This window comes from Tursiops truncatus, chromosome 18 (genome assembly GCF_011762595.2).
Source record: "Tursiops truncatus isolate mTurTru1 chromosome 18, mTurTru1.mat.Y, whole genome shotgun sequence".
NCBI classification, from domain to species: Eukaryota; Metazoa; Chordata; class Mammalia; order Artiodactyla; family Delphinidae; genus Tursiops; species Tursiops truncatus.
In genome coordinates, this window is record NC_047051.1 from 44715447 (window position 1) to 44734346 (window position 18900).

The 18900-nt window shown below is 33.2% G+C and overlaps 1 protein-coding gene across 3 annotated transcripts in view; it reads right to left on the reverse strand.

The window, feature by feature from the left end:
• The window catches only part of DACH1 (dachshund family transcription factor 1), a 417765-nt gene that overhangs the window by 134072 nt on the left and 264793 nt on the right, over positions 1 to 18900 (reverse strand). The gene's annotated exons all lie outside the window — the stretch shown is intronic.

The window sequence follows — 18900 nt, forward strand, 5'->3', positions numbered from 1 at the left end:
GAGAGGATGACTGACTGGAAGGCTAAGTGCTCTAGGTATGCGGGGGCAGGTAACAGAAGCCTGAGATCCCCGGGGTGGGGAAGAGTACAGTGTTTCCTTTTCCCAAGAACCTTCACTGCTGCCTGTGGGGAATGAATATCAATTATTTGGATACAATATTATTCCAAATCTTCTAATGAATAATTGGAAATGAGGTTTTAAAAAGCATATCAGACGTAGAGAATGGACTTGAGGACACGGGGAGGGGGAAGGGGAAGATGGGGCAAAGTGAGACAGTGGCATGGATATATATACACTAGCAAATGTAAAATAGATAGCTAGTGGGAAGCAGCCGCATAGCACAGGCAGATCAGCTCAGTGCTCTGTGACCACCTAGAGGGGTGGGATAGGGAGGGTGGGAGGGACGCACAAGAGGGAGGGGATATGGGGATATATGTATATGTATAGCTGATTCACTTTGTTATACAACAGAAGCTAACACACCATTGTAAAGCAATTATATTCCAATAAAGATGTGAAAAAAATATATATCACATTTGGAGATTGGCTCAGTGATTTCTTGGGAAATAAGCTCAAGTAAGTAAATTTCCCCTAAACCATATTTTCCTTTTGTTTTTCTATTTCTTAAATACAGTCTCAAATTTTCTGAAAAATAACATTTTTACAACAGGTAGCCTATTTATGAAGTCTACTCCTGTTTGACTAACCAACTTAATATAAAATAGATTCTATTATATACCTAGAGAATTAATTACTTCTTGGAACTGAAGCACACTGATAGTTATAGAACCCAAAGTCATCCTTGTATAATAGAATCCCAGTCACCCTTCAGAGTTAAAGTTCCTAATTTAATTCCACAGAAAATCCTAAACATAGAATCATTAAATGCCCAGCTTGGTTAGACATGCTCCAGGGAACACAAAGATCATTTACAAAAGATAATAATATCAAAGCAATAAATTAAATGTGTGTGAATCAATAAATGTATCTCTTGTTTTCAACTGCAGAGAAACTTAGGTTTATGACGGTGGCAATACAGGTGCCAAAGTCAGAACAGTACCTTTAAGGGCGTGTATTTCAACATCATGGCCACGTCCCAGATTAAACAGATCTTGAAACACCTTAATAGGGTACTCCTTGGAAGGTTTTTATATATCATTTCAATTTAGGCATGTTCTCAGATTAAATTATTTTACCATTAATTTATTGTTTAACTGAATCTGTTGACTATACAAACTGCCCACTTGAAAGAAAGTTTCTGTAATATCCCTGTCAGCTTATGAGTTTTCATTTCTTAAAAAAGGAAAAGAAACCGTATTTTCATATAATATGCTTAGAAACAGCAAAGTAGGTAAAACTCCAATTTAAATGTTTTAGCTCTATTAAAAGCCTCATTGTAAAATCTCTAAGACATAGTTTTTCATGAAGAATACTTAGTTGCTGCCATGATTTTTTTTTCCATTTACTTCAGGAAGACAGTTAAAGTTCAATATAAATTCAAACTCATTAGCTCAATACTGTCTGGATCTTAGAGTAAATTGTTCAGAAGTGGGTAATGAAAACTCAATTCAAATTCTTCAGCAATCAGACAAAGCAATTTTATTAAACAATGAAGAGAATCAATTAAAATGGATATCTTTATTATTTTACAAGAAACCAGGACAGCTTTTGGCTAAAAAAAAAGTTTATAGCTTCATACAGAAATGACTCACATAAAAGCAATCTCTCCAGCTTGCTCCTACACTATGATATAAAAGTTCATTTCTATATTCACAAATTTATACAGCTTATTTCTCTACTTGTGACTTTTTTGACGCTTTATACCAAGGTCCTAGTCAAACATGCAAAAGCTGTAAGTATATAAAATTTTTTGAACATATTATGTCAAGAAAGCATTCAGTGACAAAACGTTTTAAACATTTTCACTTTATATTGCCTTTATCAAAGTATATGCAAAATTCTTCCTTTCATATTTACTTTTTATGTTATCATTTAAAACAAGAGTTAAAGCATAATCACCAACTATTTGGATATAGAAATAACACTTTGGAATAAATGGTATTGAATATGGGAACTGCATTGGAAATTTATAAATAATAGATAATTTTCTCTTTATATTTCATTTAAAATATCCAAGGATTACATTTTCATAGTAGATTGCATTTTTGAGGTTAACAAATATTAACTAATATATGGAGGAGGGAAAAATATTCATATTCATTATTTTGGATTGAGTTTGAGTTCTGCTTATACCTATTATCTACTTTTGTTTCTCTGTCCAATTGAGCCAATTTCTTTTATTTACATCTAGATTACCAGTTAATAAACAGGAAAAGCCATTTTCCCAATATACTTCAATTTCACTCTTATATCAATGAAAAATATACAATATATAACCAAGTCAGTTGTAAGTGAGTTTTGCTTAATTTATAACATCCTTCTCCTCTATTAACATGAATAAATAAGTATTGAAAATAGGCCACTTCAGAACAAGACATGCCCATAGTTATTAAATGTATAATTTCAAGTGCTTTGGTTTAAGCCAATATATTTGATATAAGCCAGTATCTATGTGTGAGCCTACACACAAACATGCATACACACATACACCTTTAAGATTAAAGCTTATTATTATGACTGCATGAAAACTTACAGGAGACAGCAGATTTCGCATATAAGAAAAGTTCTAACAGTTGGTAAGGAGAGTTACAGAGAAACAGAAAAGAATTGATTCTTTTCTCCTCTTCCATTCCTGTAGAATCCTACCATTTCTTTGACTTTACAATGGAATAAAAAGACAAACTTGATCTAGCCCTAGTATCCTTAAAGAACATACTCTATAATAGGGGATAGAGATGTGTATGCAAAAACTCAGACATTTGATAAATATATAAAATGGTTTTGAACCAAGGAAATTGGTCATGAGCTCATGAAAAGATTCAGCGCATCCAGCTGTTTGATTATCTAGACTCTATATCCATATTTCAATGTGTTGGAGGTAAGGATTAAAGGGAGAGAGGATCTCCCACACCTAGTCCTAAACACATATTGTGGAGAAGCATGGGAACAATCTCAGGCTAGACACCTGTTTACACGGGTGGAAATAAATCTGTGCTCTGACTGACGGCAGAACACACAGGCAGCTGTTACATGATGAAGTTAAGTAGTGTAACCACAAGCATCAGGAAGGCCAGCTCCTCATGCAATGGTGTGATTTTGGTGGAGTGAGAATTAACAAATGTACCATCTTACAGCAAACAGATGTAAGTGGGCACATGAACACAAGAGGAAAAATTGAAATTAACACCTGATTACCTGTTTTGTCTCTAGCTAAAAGCTATTAATTATGCATTTATATAATCTGAAACAGTTTATTTACTCTGCCTAATTATACCGATAGTAAGAATATATCTATAATTATATATGCAAATATATGGAACTTATATACAAAAAGTAATTGTGTGTGTTTAGGTTTCCTTTCCTGTAAAAGATGTGTATTTCTCAGGGACAAGCAAGGTGATTTTAAGGTTCAGTGTAACTGAAATTCTGATTCATAAGGAATAGGTATGGGACGTTCCCTGCTTACATCCTCTGCACCCCCAACTTTAAAACAGTCGTAGGTTCTGAAAAAGTAAATAGCTTGGTGGACTATCTTAGTCTTTTTCTGAGCTCAGACTATATTTTGTATCCTTCCATTTTATATTTTTATGGTATTTTATGATACATATTTTATGATGGATCAGGTTATAAACAGAGAAATAGACTACTTTGGGGAGAAACCCTTAAATTTTTTTTTTTTTTTTTTTTTTTTTTGCGGTATGCGGGCCTCTCACTGCTGTGGCCTCTCCCGTTGTGGAGCACAGGCTCCGGACGCGCAGGCCCAGCGGCCATGGCTCACGGGCCCAGCTGCTCCGCGGCATGTGGGATCTTCCTGGACCGGGGCACGAACCCATGTCCCCTGCATCGGCAGGCGGACTCTCAACCACTGCGCCACCAGGGGAGCCCGAAACCCTTAAATTTTGAAGCCATTCCTACTTTAAAGGTAAACAGGTTCTCAAACAGTTAGAACTGATGGATAACAAATATAAACTAGCTTAATTTTTCCTCTAATTACTGCCTTCAGATATGCTCTGTTAAGGCATACCTCTGCCCCTTAATAACCTTGAGCAGATTTTGAGTATAAGAAAATCCATTCTACTTAACACCACTCTCTGCATCCTCATCTCCATCACCACTTGCCAGCCCTAGGGCCTAGGGAGCTGGAAGACAGAGGGGCTTGGACAGCTTTTCCATCTATTCTCTTGGGTGGGAGGGTGAAAGTCTCCCATCCAACCAGTTCCTGCTCAAGTCCTCCCTGCACTGTTGCTTCTATGGCTATGCCTATTGGCCATTGACATCTCCCAGGTGGAAGGTGCCTAAATGCCAAGTATTCCCTGCCAAGTAATGATCATTAACGGGGTCTTCCAGGGGAGCTTCCTAACTGCACAAGTCCCTGACAATGGAAATCTCCTGCAGCTTCCTGCTCTTCTAAGCTCCCCAAACTGCCATGGTCTCTTGAAACTAAGGCCCTTCTGGTGTGGGTCCTTTTGTTCTGATGATGTCCACTCTCTATTCTGTCACCTCTCCTCAATACTTTCTCCCCTTGCTCAAACATGTACAGAAAGCAGATCAGCAGTTCACACCAAAGCAGACATCCAGCTATGAAATGAGGTGGAGGCATCTGTAATCATTGAGTAATTCTCTTGAAACTCCTCTCCCTGAACTTGGTGGTGAGGAAGTACTATCAAAAAGGAATCACTAAGCCATAGCTCCCTCCATTAAGTGCTGTCTTTTCACTACAATGTTTTCTCCGAATCTCCTCCCTTGTGTTGGTCTTCCCCTCTTATAAATGGAGGAAGAGACCGTCTGTGGAGTCTGGAGTGATAGTTAAGATAGCAACTCTGGTTCAGCTGCTATTAATAAGTACTGATTGGTATTTACTTTTTTTAAATTGAGAAGTACTTGGTCCCTTTTGTTCTTGTGTGGAACCAGAGGAAAATTTCTATTTAATATCTTGTTACATAGCATATTCAGTAGAACCAAAAACAAATATGACTATATTATAAGTAGAATTTTAGTAACTGATTCCTGTAAAAAACTGATAGAAAGGGAAAGAAATATGAATGCTCAACATTTGAAATGTTATTTCACAAATCAACTGAAACTTTTTCAATTGAGACAGAAGTTCAAAAAAAAAGATTACATAAAAAAAATAAAGAATGATTAAATGTGGAGATAATCATTAATAAAAGAAAGAAGATCATTTTTTGGAACACAATTTTTATGTAGGAAAGGAAATGAAAACTGCTTTGGGTAAGGATATTGTTACTGTTTCTCTTTAATTAAAAAAAAAAAAAAACTATGGGTATGTATATCAGTGGTACTGATTAAAATCCTAGCCCAAATAATTACATTTATTACTGAATCCTAAACATAGCCAATAAGTAATAGGTTCCAAAAGAGAAGGCCACTGTATATTTTTTAATGAATTTTGGACAGAGTGCATGTAAAGTAATCAAACACAAAGTTAAAGTGATCTGTAGAAAAGAAATGCCTTTTAAACCACCATGCATTAAAATAGTAAAAGTATATTTAAATGTCATTATCTTTTATACCTAGTTGATATGTAACTATTTGTTCAGATTTTCCCACAGGCTGACCCTGATAAAGGAGGCAAATCTCAAAGGGACTAACGGTCACACCACAGTTTAGTGAGTGACACTGATAGACTGTGACGGGAACCTGACATTGTCAAGATTCGTTTACAATGAAAATGATGGCAAGAGCGGGCATTTACTCCATACCATTGGAGACCACTTAGAAGGATGTGAATGCCATCTTAACAATGGAATCAAGACTGCTAAGGAAAAGTAAATACTAGTCTCAGATGCTACAGATGTTCAGCTGTTACTTCAGCGGTAGGTGAGAATAAACAAGTTATTGTCTTTTAGAGGATAAACTTCACCCTAATAAAAAATGGGATAGGAAACGTCAGCAGTAATACTAGTACTTTGCATAAATAGGAGAAACAGTCCTTTCATGAATTACTATAATGTAATCTTTTAAATCTTTTTCTGGATAACAATCTGAGCTCAGTGATCTACTTTAGCAAGTAGAAACACTGAAATCTTCTGGTGTTTTGGTTCAACTTTATCAAATTGCTTTATTTTAAAATGAGGAAGAAGCAATCTGTAAAGGGTACTATTAATTGGGTAACAATTTAAAATGTTCCAGTTTAAGTACAGTGGTTTAGCAAAGAAAACAGCACAAACACCTCCTAATTGGTATTGCACAATAATGTCCACAGAGCAGGCCATTTCCAGAGTTTAAAATTTATATTTGCACACATATCCTGTTTGATTTGGAAGTGCTATTTTTTCTTAGAGAGAAAGAATAATATTGTCATGAATTCTAACTATCCCACTGCCAATAAATATGAGTCATTTAGGAAAACATGTTACTTTCCCAGAAATAGGCATTTTCTTTAGTTGTCTGTCATTAACTAAACCTAACTCTGAGTGTTACATATTTGTTAACTAGAAATTTAAAACTCTTGCCATACAAGGAGGTTTCTATTTTACCTGTGTTGTTTTCTTTTGAATGCAGAACTGTTTTGAAACATTTTATTTTATATGTAATGGTGATAATATAATACTGGTGCTATCAGTGTCCCTGGACTCAGCAGAACTATGATATTAGCTAAATTTCATCAAGTTGAGATACTTCTATTGCCTTACATACTCCACAGTGTTGTTGAAAGTAGCATAAGTTAAGCTGTTGCACAAAGTGGCACACGAAATACTGGAAATCAGAACTGTTTATTTTTAAAATTTTGCTTGAATATTATTTGCTATGGCTAATGACTAACTTGCAAGAATAAGAAGCAAATTGTAAAATCAGAGCTGAAGTTCAATTCATTAATGTCAGATGGGCTACATAAATGGATACTTGAAGAACAGGCAGATATTATTAAAAACAATTACACTGAGAATCTTTGAGGAATCATGGAAAACTGGAACAGAATTAGGAAACTAAAAATAGACAACAGTGTCCATTTAAATAACCTTGATTTTGAACTCATGAAAGTTATTAGAATAAATTATTATATAAAGAATACAGTATTTTACATATTTTCCCTTATTTCATACCAAATTCCAGAAAGTTTTGATGGAACTTAAAATAAAAGAAAGAAGGCCATTACTATAAAGATAAAAGGTTAAATACTTAATGTGGAGAAGACAAAGATAATTATATCAGAAACACTTTGCTTTTTGATGCTGTTGTTTTCTTTGGACTCATTAGCACTATGTTCTAAGTGTTAATGAGGTAAAATAGATCCCCCAAACAAAACAAAACAAAACAAACAAATGCAGACTGAGACTGGTAAATAGTTACATAGAACTCAGTATAGGAAACAAATAGTAGCTACATTAATTGTATTGACTAAATATTTGGGTGTCTTGTTGATATGGACGACTCTAAGCAAGAGTCAAATGTTTCTATTCAGTGGAAATTAAGATATTGCAACAGATAGGTTAATTTCTACAGCTAAAGTATAATGCTATTACGGACAGTGTAGAAATAACAATACTAGGAACATATTTAAGCTTTCCAATCTAAAATAAATACATAAAATTCTTCAGAATAAAGCAGTTTGGTATAGTGTGTCCATGTTAATTTAACTGCATCTTTTAACCTTTCTCATAGCCAATGTCAATGAATTTCTACCTCTTCCCATTTTAACTCATCAAATTATTTTTCCATTAGGCAAACAAATGAACTAGAAATTCTCCACTCTAAAGATATTGCAATTTCCCTATAGGGTTACAATTACATCAAATAAAATTTCAAGTTAATATACTTTCTATACTGTTACTAGAGTACTCAAAGCCATGGTATACAATATTAGCAATTTTATGTTCACATTTAAGTATTGCTCATGGTCAGTTGAAATCAGTTTTAACTTCCAGTGTTTCATATAACATTTCAATTTCAAATTATTTATGTTGAAATTGAAAAATCTTCTCACTTGAGCCAAAATTGCTATTTAATTTTCTAAAAAGCATAAAACTCTTATAGGTAGGATAACAGGCTCATGGAATTCTTTTGATATTTCTCATATGCATGGATCTAAGTGTTAAATTATCTTCTCCCCAAACCTGGTTAGCCTCAAAGAATGACATCACCAGATAGTTGTATAAGCCACAAACCTAGGAATCATCTTTATCTCCTCCTCTTTCTCTGTGTGCCACGGATGTCCAATTCCTGTTGATTTCATCAATGTGATTTATCTCTACTTTGTTTCGCTCTCTGCTGTTGTAATCATATTCCAGGACCATCATTACTTTTAAGTACAAATCTTACATTGTCACTCCCCTGCTTAGAGGACTTCAACTGTTTCCCATTGTTATTAAGTAAAAGACCCAACATTTCTTTTCTTAACGTAAGCACCAAATGATCAGGCTTATGCCTCTTTTGCTCGTCACTGTATCCTCAGCATTTAACAAAGTAGGACTAACTCTGTCAGTTTTTGAGTCGAGAGTTGCAAACCCAGACCAATTCTTACATTCACATGTGATAAATTTCACTGTGGCATTAAAAAATGATAAGCTATAGCCTTTGTCCTTGACCAGCTTATAACAGAAAAGAGAGATAGATATAGCATATATGCACATAATCTTATCCTTTGACTGGAATAAAAGATAGAGAAGATGAAGAATAGGAAATATGTCTAATATTTTAGAAATAAACTTCTTAGAATGTGATAATCATTTGGATACAAATGGAGATGAAAAGAGTAAAATGTGAGAGGTAACTTCAGTATCTAGTTAACAGTTGGGGATACGGTGATATTATTAATGATGCAATGAAGATGGTGATAATGGTGATGACAATGATGATATCTAATATGTATCATCTGCTTCCAGTGTGTCACTCACTATGTTCAGCTTTTATATGCACTATCACAATGAATCTTTAGAACCTCTGAGATAGATCCACATTAGTATTATTAAAGTTGATTAAACTTGCCCTGGGATTTAGATCTTGGAATTCTGAACTCACAATACCAGCTTTTAATCACCTTTATGAGGAAGATCAGGTTTCATTATGAATAGAAATCCATTTGATTCTGGACTTGTTGAATATGAGATATTTCAGAATCACTCAAATGAGACTGACAACAAGCACTGGAAATATGGCATTGAAATTTGGAAGGAAAGCAGATGCCCAGTGAGGAAGATTTGGATGTCTTTGATTTGTAAGTGGGAGATTAAGCCATGATGCTTGAAGAGGGTATAGAAAGTATAAAGGTATTTCTCCTAAAAGTGTATTTCTACTGAAAGCCACAGAATAAGGCCCAAACAAGCCAAGCTGGATGACTTAAAAATAAAGCCTAGGAAGCTGAGCAGGAATAAGCAAAATTAGGTATATGACTCCTACAGTAAGTTCTTAACACTAATGGGTATCAATGCATTTTTATAATTTCAACTCTCCCCACTTACTGGTAAGCTATAATATTCTTTTAAATAAAATGGTCAACGTGAATGCCTGACAGATGTTGGGTCCTCAATTAATACTGAGTGAATAAATGTAGAACATTATCATTGGATTTAAAGATTTAACAATCCTAACTACGACTTAGGTAGATAGCCTAAACAGAGACAAAAAACCAAATAGACACAACTAAGCATAGTTTGAAAAGGTGCCATTAGTCCAACTTATAGTATGACAAATAATTGTAATATCCAGTAATTACAAGGTCCCCCTTAAGAACACTATGGAGAGATGCAGCTTTAAATCAAGGGACTACATATCACAAAGAACTCAGCAGATTTGAAGGGCCATAGAAATAATATTATATCCTAGTGGTAGATTACATGCAGATGGCAGGTGTGTTGAAAGCTACTGTTTATACAAAACCAAATCATTCTTTCCATAGCTTCTATTATATGTAGTGAAGACATACTATTCAAAGCACTTTTCATCAGTTTTTCATGGGCAGACGCAGCAGGAGATTTTCAAGGTCAAAATGACCACTAAAATTTCAGTTGCTGGTGATAAAAATATACTTAGAAAGATGAGTAGTAATATGGACAAATTTATTTCTAATTTAATTCCAATTCAGGAATTAAATATAAAAGCATTCATCTTTATCCCAAGAATAAATGGATACAATACGCTTTTCTAGATTGGTATGACAATGTGAATTAGAAGAAGAGAAATAGTTAGAAACTGTTTTGAAATGAGGATTGACTTTCTGACAATATCAACACTCATGGGTCAATATAAAGTAAAACTTAAACATCTTTATTCATTTTTAAAATTAATTAATTAATTTATTTTTGGCTGCATTGGGTCTTTGCTGCTGCACGCAGGCTTTTCTCTAGTTGAGGAAAGCGAGGGCTACTCCTTGTGATGGTGCATGGTCTTCTCATTGCAGTGGCTTCTCTTGTTGCGGAGCAGGGCTCTAGGCACACGGGCTTCAGTAGTTGTGGCACACAGGCTTAGTCGTTGTAGCACACGGGCTTAGTTGCTCCGCGGCATGTGGGATCTTCCTTGACCAGGGCTCGAACCCGTCTCCCCTGAACTGGCCAGGCAGATTCTTAACCACTGTGCCACCAGGGAAGTCCTATTCATTTCTTATTTCAAAAATTATCTAGTGCAATTGTTATAACCATAATGTCACCAATGAAAAATATGAGAGAATACAACCAACTTAATGATTTGACCAAACTAATGAACCAATGATTCAGTTGTCAGAATTGAGTGCTAAACACAGGTTTTATGTTAATTAAAAAAAAAAAAAAACGCCCACACAGGGTGATTGATATTTGGATAAATCAGTCATATTCATTATTTTTCTTTTCTTCAACAATTTTTCTCAGCATCAATATTAAAAAGACACATGCTTTATTGAAAAATAAATGATGAATGATGAAATTACCATCTTTTCTCAAGTACTTAAATAAATAAAACTTTCAAAAATCTTGAACTTACAAAAATAACATCTACCCAAATTATCTTTATCTATAATGAAGTTATTGTATTTTAAATATTTTCAGTGTAAAAAGAATTCTACCTATTAAAAATAATTATCTTCTAAGAGGGTCCTTAATTATTGAACAATAAATAGCTATCTAACTGCAAAAATACTCTGTAATAAAAAATTATAATGATCTGTTAGTTTCCTTTGTGATCACAAAAACTTGTCTTGAATAATTTCAATATCTCCTCCAAAATTAAAATATGGCACCATTTCTACTTCTAGTCTGTTCTGTTCTATCATGTACATTCTCTCACATCATTCACACGGAATGTTAGGACCATCGTCCACAGTCACAGATGGTCTCGTTTAGATGTACCTGGCCTAACACCTGGGCAAATACACCTTGTTAAATGTTGCTCTTAATTAAAATAATATATTAAAAAAACTAGTTAAGACTTCAGTTAGTAGGCTAAACAATTTTTCAAAACAAATTAACTACTCAAGAGCTTCTTTTTTGAAATTTTGTTCTAATGCTTCCTATAACGAGCTACTTTTCACAAAAAAGCATCTGGAATATGTTTTGCACCTTATATATTTGAACTATTTTCACAAAATTATAATTATTGTATGGACACAGCTATAAGCAAAAATTTTAAAGTGATTTGTTTTTAATGGTTTATGTGTGTCAATACTATGTGGGATTATTTGAAATATTTATATCAATATATTGTTATCTATTTTAAATCTAATAAATTTTTAAAGTGTTAAGAATAGAGGCTTAATTTTAAATATGTCAAATCTCTACTGACTGTGAAAATAATTTTTGAAAATCACTCCATGATGTGCATTTACTCAGGTTCATATTAACATATGTTTAAATTCTGGCCTTGAAAAAGATTTCATGTTCTTGTTTACCCAAAGATTCAAGTTAATACTGCATATTGAAAATCTTGGAAAGAAAGGGGAAGAAACCACAGACTATTAAGATTATGATGCAGTCATAGCAAATAGAAAAAATATAAATAGAAGATAAATAATTTTTAAAATATCAACATATAATCATAAAAAGAGAACCAAATACCAAGAATATTATGGTATACAGGCCAAGGAATAAAAAATTATATTTAAACATCACTACACAACATACAATTTATTTTTCTGTATATATTTGAACCATAGAATGTTGTAGTACAAAACAGACACAAAAGTCATTCATTCTTTCGTTCTTTTAACATATATCAAACACTTACTACATGCCAGGCAATGTTGCAAGCGATGGGAATATAGCAGTGAATAAAGCAGATAAAAATCTATATCCTCAGGGAGTTTATATTCTCATTGGGAAGTGGGTAGAAAAAATAATAAGCAAATAAATAAAGTGACATGACACATGAAATGAAATATCTGTCATATAGGGATGAAAGAATTTTTGCATATACATGACATATGTGTGTAAGCATGTATGTTAGGAGGGTAGATTGGGAAGAGTTTGCTGAGAAGATAACACCATCAAGCACAATCCTCTCCTTTTACAGCAGAAGAAACTGAGGTTCAAGATGATAAAACGAAATGCTTGAGGTCGCATAAGTCTTCAGGTGAAGAGCTGGACTCGATCACACTTATTTGCCTGACCCGTGGTCCTAAATCCTTCCCACTGTACCACACAGAGCACACCTACTTGAGAGAATTGCCTGGACTGTGCGATGAAGCAAAGACAAACATTAATGGTGGATCTGGATGACAGGTGGGTAGTTCAATTGACTGGAGGAGAATGTACATATTAGGAACACATCAGGAGTCAGAAAGAATTAGGTAGGGTAGGGAGATGAGAATGAAAGTTTTCAGATGTCAGGATGATGAGTTTGATCATCATCTTAGGCAGGGGAAAGATATGATTAACGTGATGTATCAGATAGTCAGAAGGAGGAAAAGGAACTTATCATCAGGAATAATCGTCCCAAGTTCTGTCATCCACCATATCGACACTGATATGACCAGGGCAAGAATCCTGATTCTCATATTTCATGCCACTGGAAAATTGATAAAATAGAAAAAAAAATATTGTGTTCTTTATCATTAGAGTTTTCTAAGATGATGACTGAAGAACAAATTGGTTTCCAGAGGCAGACATGACAAAACAATTATATCGAGTGAGGATATACTGCATACTCTTCCCCATATCTGACTCCAGTGACTTGTAAACTAATTCCTTTTATATATGCACTCTAGAGATTTTCCACAATAAAAGGAACACTATGTGTATCTTGTTTGGAAGTCTTCACATAAAAGATATAATTTACTCTTTCTTAATAGGAGGTAACAGCTTACCAGTGAATATGGGTTATGTAGAATTCTTAGGAAAGCAAATTGGGGGGATGCTCTGAGTGACACAAAAAGGAAATATTCCCCCAAATTCATGATTTAATAATAAGGTTTCTGAAATATAACAAGTTTGGCTTTAATATTTTATTGAAAAATTTAATCTGGGAATGTGTTTTAATATATTGCTACTTCTATTCTGTGCAGAATATATATTACTATTCTGTAGCACCTTCAATAACTGTTATCATATAGAATATTATACACATCCGTAGAGAGCAAAACAGTGTTTACTATCCTGACATTGAAAAATATGCACCAGTAAAAATACATCTCAGCCTTAGCCACTATTCTTGCTATTCACTTTTCTTCACTATTCACAATTCTTATATTCACTAGAATTCCTCAATACTGACTTCAAAAATAACAATATATATTATGTAGGTAATAATTTCTAAATGATGCCATAAAAATTTTGATTTCCAATACTATATAGAATGTCTTATTAAAATTGTACATCCAAATATATACATGCAAAAAGTACTTATTTTCTTTAGCTTGATAATATCACAGAGCATGATAATCCTTCATTTTGCCTGAGGAGGATTTTATTTTTCTTATCAAATCCATAAAATGATCATATTATTTTAAGTTGCTAACATGTAAAATAAAACGCAATATGATTTTTATTTGTAGAAGATGTCTCTATAGCTCATATCATTTACTTTAATGATTTTTGTTTTCTTACTCCAAAATTTTCAAGTTAAATTCTATATTTATCTGGAGGCTTTAAGACGAGGTAAACGTGCTAAAATACATTTTCAAGCAGCTTACTCTGCATAGACTGCTTTTAAAAATTCAAAACAGCCCCCATAGCAAATGTCATTTCTTTCATGGTTACAAAATGCAAACTCCAAGTGTTTTATCCTAATGAATAAATGAGTTTGTCCTTTATGTATAAAATATAGTTTGTGTTTGTTGCACAAGTTTTTAATAATAGATGAATTTTGGGTTTGCTCTAACATATTCAATAAAGTGTGATTAATCTGGTTTTTCAAAAATGCAAACTAGACATTACTATATTACTTTGCAAAATGCACAGCTTGCAACATTATTGTCTCAGTGGGATCTTAAATTGAATTGTAAAACGTGTCTTATTTCCAGTTTGATTTATGTAAGAGATAGCAGTGGATAATGTCCCTTTTGAAGTTTCACTGCTTTGTGTGAACAAACAATATAAACCTAAAATTCATCATAGAGTTTATTAGAACCCCAAGCAAACTTTCCAGTTATGTTTGACTGAAATGAAAATTATGATGGACTTAGAATACCACATTTTCAATGAAACAACTTTTTGAAGTTTACTGTTATGAAGGATTATACAATACATTTTTGACATTTTCTGTGATTTTTATTATGGTATTTCAAGTAATTACCAAATCATGTTTTTCTCTAAAAAAGCTTTCCTGTGCCCTGAGAATTAATCTATGATACCATTTAGCTTGGCTTTTTGAAGTAAATATCACCAGATAAAAGCCAGCTGGATCTGAATAATAGGATACTTGAATGAATGTATTAGTGTTTGAAAAAGAGAGTACAAATCTTCTAAAAAGATTAATTTCCATAAAAAAAGATAGCTCCCAGATCTACAAAAGAATAAATTCAAAAACATAATAAACTCTCAGACAGAAAGGTAGATTAAAGTAAAAGCTGCAGCACCTTGTTACTGCAGCTGTTGTGAAGCAATGATTCTGTATCAATTACATTTGGTTGGTCCTGTAGGGCTCTTCAAAGCTTTGTGTGAAAAGCCCGAATACAGGATACATGAGACAATGTAATAACTTCAGCGATTAATTTTGATGCAACACCACTTTCATTCTGATCTTACTCTCAATATTTACAGTTTGAGAGAAGCTAAAAGGTTCTGATGGGAATATATGAATTGAGTAAGGACACTTTTTTCTTCTTCATTTATTAAAGATGTGGATATGAAATTTTCTTTGTCATGAAAATATTGCAGCTTTATCACACAACATAGTTGCTGACATCATCATGTAAAAAGACCTGAGTTGGCCAATGGACTTTATTTTCAATATCCTGTTTCAAACATGTTCTCTAAAAAGGGCCATGAATTCTGTTCACAAAACTTCTCTACTTTAGCCTGTACAGTTACTAATAAGAACAAAGTTTGGCCATGCATAAATTCCTCTGGGAGGTAAAACATACCCTTCCATCTTGGATGACTCATGTTATTACTATCTTTAAGACAAAACCAGAATAAAAGGTGAAGATAAATTATATTTTAACTTTGATTAAATCCTAGAAATATTTAAATCTGTTAAAATAATTGACATGAAATGCCATATTAATATTACTTAATTTCAAATGCAATGGAAATTATGGTAAAAAAAGAGATATAGACAATACGATGGAATAGTAGGTATATTTCACTTCTGAAGTAATTTTTTTATAAAAACTACAAAATAATAACTAAAAAAAGAAAATCTTTGTACAATCATAACAGCATAACAGCAAGAAAAGAAAAATCAACTAAAGGAGATTAGTAAATCATTTTTCCAATTACATTTTGAAACTCATTCGAATATGTGGAGTAAAATAAACTGCTAATTTGCCTTACTCCCCTCCTTCCTTTTATGTTTTTACAGTACACTGTCAAAATCAACCCCAAAACGAAATGTACCCCAGTAATTGCATGTTCATTTAAACTTCACAAATTGTTTAAGTATAGCTTGCTATTTACAAATTAAGTTGACCATAATGAAGACATAAAGGACATATTGCCATTATTAGAAAAATATTACTGCATTATGAAATGTGTCAGTGTTTATCAGAAAAATATTTTTAAAGAGAAAGGTTTCTTTCCCTGCACTCATATTGACTACTAAATGGTTATGACTATTTTTAACAGTAGCTTACGAATTTCTATATCATACTTCTTCAAGAAAGCTGCTCTGGGCTTCCCTGGTGGCGCAGTGGTTGAGAGTCCGCCTGCCAATGCAGGGGACACGGGTTCGTGCCCCGGTCCGGGAAGATCCCACATGCCGCGGAGCGGCTGGGCCCGTGAGCCATGGCCGCTGAGCCTGCACGTCCGGAGCCTGTGCTCCACACGGGAGAGGCCACAACAGTGAGAGGCCCGCATACCACAAAAAAAAAAAAAAAAAAAAAAAAAACTGCTTTTAGTTAAAACATAAAAATGGTAGTTACAAGGTTTCTGCAAACATAACTGCCATTCCATTAAGGAAATGGTGCAGCAAACAGTAAATAGTGGCCTCAAGGGAAATGTAAGTATTGATTTTATTACTGTGTTGGTTGGTTTGTATTTGCAATTGTCAACTCTAATTTTGGACTATGCTTTAAGTATCCTTAAAACTGCTTAAGGAAAGGACAAATATTAACTGAAAAATATTGATAACTATTAGTTTTATAGCTTTAAATATCATGAGACTATTCCTTTTCAGCTTTTCATAGTATGTCTTTTAAAAGTAAGAAACTTTAATTTCGCTACACACAGCAAATGAACCACCAAGTTGTCTTCATTAAGCCATATTACATACTCATTTTGTACACTACAAATCAGTATTTGATTCTAAAGTTAATCACTACAAAAAGTATAAACATGGTTATACACTCCTTACTTTAGTTTGGAAATGTGCTTTGAATTCATTGATATTAAAGTTTTGATTCACCTAAAAAGATATAAAATAGCTGTGAAACTAATTATGAGTCTAGCATTTTCATCATGTTGAAATAAACATCAACTCACAGCCTCATTAAATGTAAAATGATCAAATACTGAAAAAAGAACAAAATTTGCCAACGTAATATAATTAATATGCTTTATATTATGATCATCATTATCTTCATCATCACTGATTTCCTCTTTACATTTCAGTAAATGACATTCGCGCTTTTATGCTGAAGGTATAATTAAGAACACAGATCATTTTCTTAAACCATGCCAGAGAGCAACTATGTTTAATATGTAAATTTTCAACTATACCTACGGGGCTGTAAATATAGTCAGTGTTAAACTTCTACAATTAACTAAAAGAAGTGTTTATGCTACACATAAATTTTAAAAATGTCCTCTGTGGAAATCTAAAGAGGTGCAAATTAATATTAAAAAAAAACATTATGGCTTCTCTTCAGATTAAAAAACATAAAGTATTCTTGGGGTCACAAGCTACACGGTGTGCTTTAAACTTCACATATCAAAAATAGAAAGACAACCTATTATAAACATATGCAAAATCTTGAATATCACTAAATGCCGACTCCCTACATCATGAATTTACAAAGAGAGTCAAAGGAAATCAGTCCCCTTGATTTTATGTAAAAGTCATACTTACATTGTATTTTAAAATATTTAGAGAGGAGAAATGGCTTAATGAAGTAAAACCTTGCTTTGACTAGAGAGAAGGGATTTATCTGTGTATACTACATGTTCAGTATGTGCTTATTGGACTGTTTCTTCGTTCCAAATAATTAAAATTTGATGGATAAATATACAACAGGCCTATTGGTTCAACAACAGTCTTAAATCTTAGCTTGGCCATTTACCATATAGTTCAGAATGAAAGTCATAAGGAGTATTTCTTCATATTGAAAATAACTTTGTGTTTATCTCCATCATCAATCTTCCTTGAGACCATGCTTTAGCATGTCTAAGATTTCCAAGTTTCTCATTTGAGACTTTTTCTTTCTTCTTCTCACTACCATCATGGACTACAAACATTTTTAAAGAAAATCCTGGAGTAAAACTTACTGTAGGTAGATACAGGTTTTTTAATATAGATTCTAAACGTCAAGGGTCTTGTTTATAATACATGGCTCTCTATATCAGTGATTCTCAAACACTTTGGTTTCAGAATCTCTTTATGCACATTGGTCATACCTGTCAATACTTATCGTGTTAGAAAAGAAAATTGAGAATTTAAAAATTATTTAGTGATTGATTAAAAATAACTACAAGTTCATTGCATATTAGCATAAATAACATGTTTTGTGAGAAATAAATATATCTTCCCCAAAATGTACACTTTTGCAAAATTCTTTAATGTCTGGCTTAAGAGGAGTCAGTTGAATTTTCATACCCACTTCTGCATTTAATCTGTTGTGGTGTAACAAATCATCTAGTTTCTAAAAAACTTAAGTGTATACTCATGAGAGAATGAGTCTTTAAATAGTAATTAAGGTCTTAGTATTATTATGAAAAAAAATTTTTGACCTGTTGAACTCCCTGAGCCCTTGGGAACCCTCCTTTCCTTGGGTCCACACTTCAAGAACTGCTGCTATATCTGATAACATTTTAGGACTTTTTAGAACATCCGGGTTATGTATTAATTTAGAAACTCAAATACTATCCTAGTATTACTTCAGACAATAAGTACAAGATTAGAAAAGTTGCTCTAAAGTTTTTTACAGAAAACTCATTACGTCCATGCCAACAATTGAATCTAAAACAAGGTAGTAATAAGAAAGGGAACTTTTTTCCTCTAGACTTAATTTTACCTCACTAGGAAAAATCAGTTATT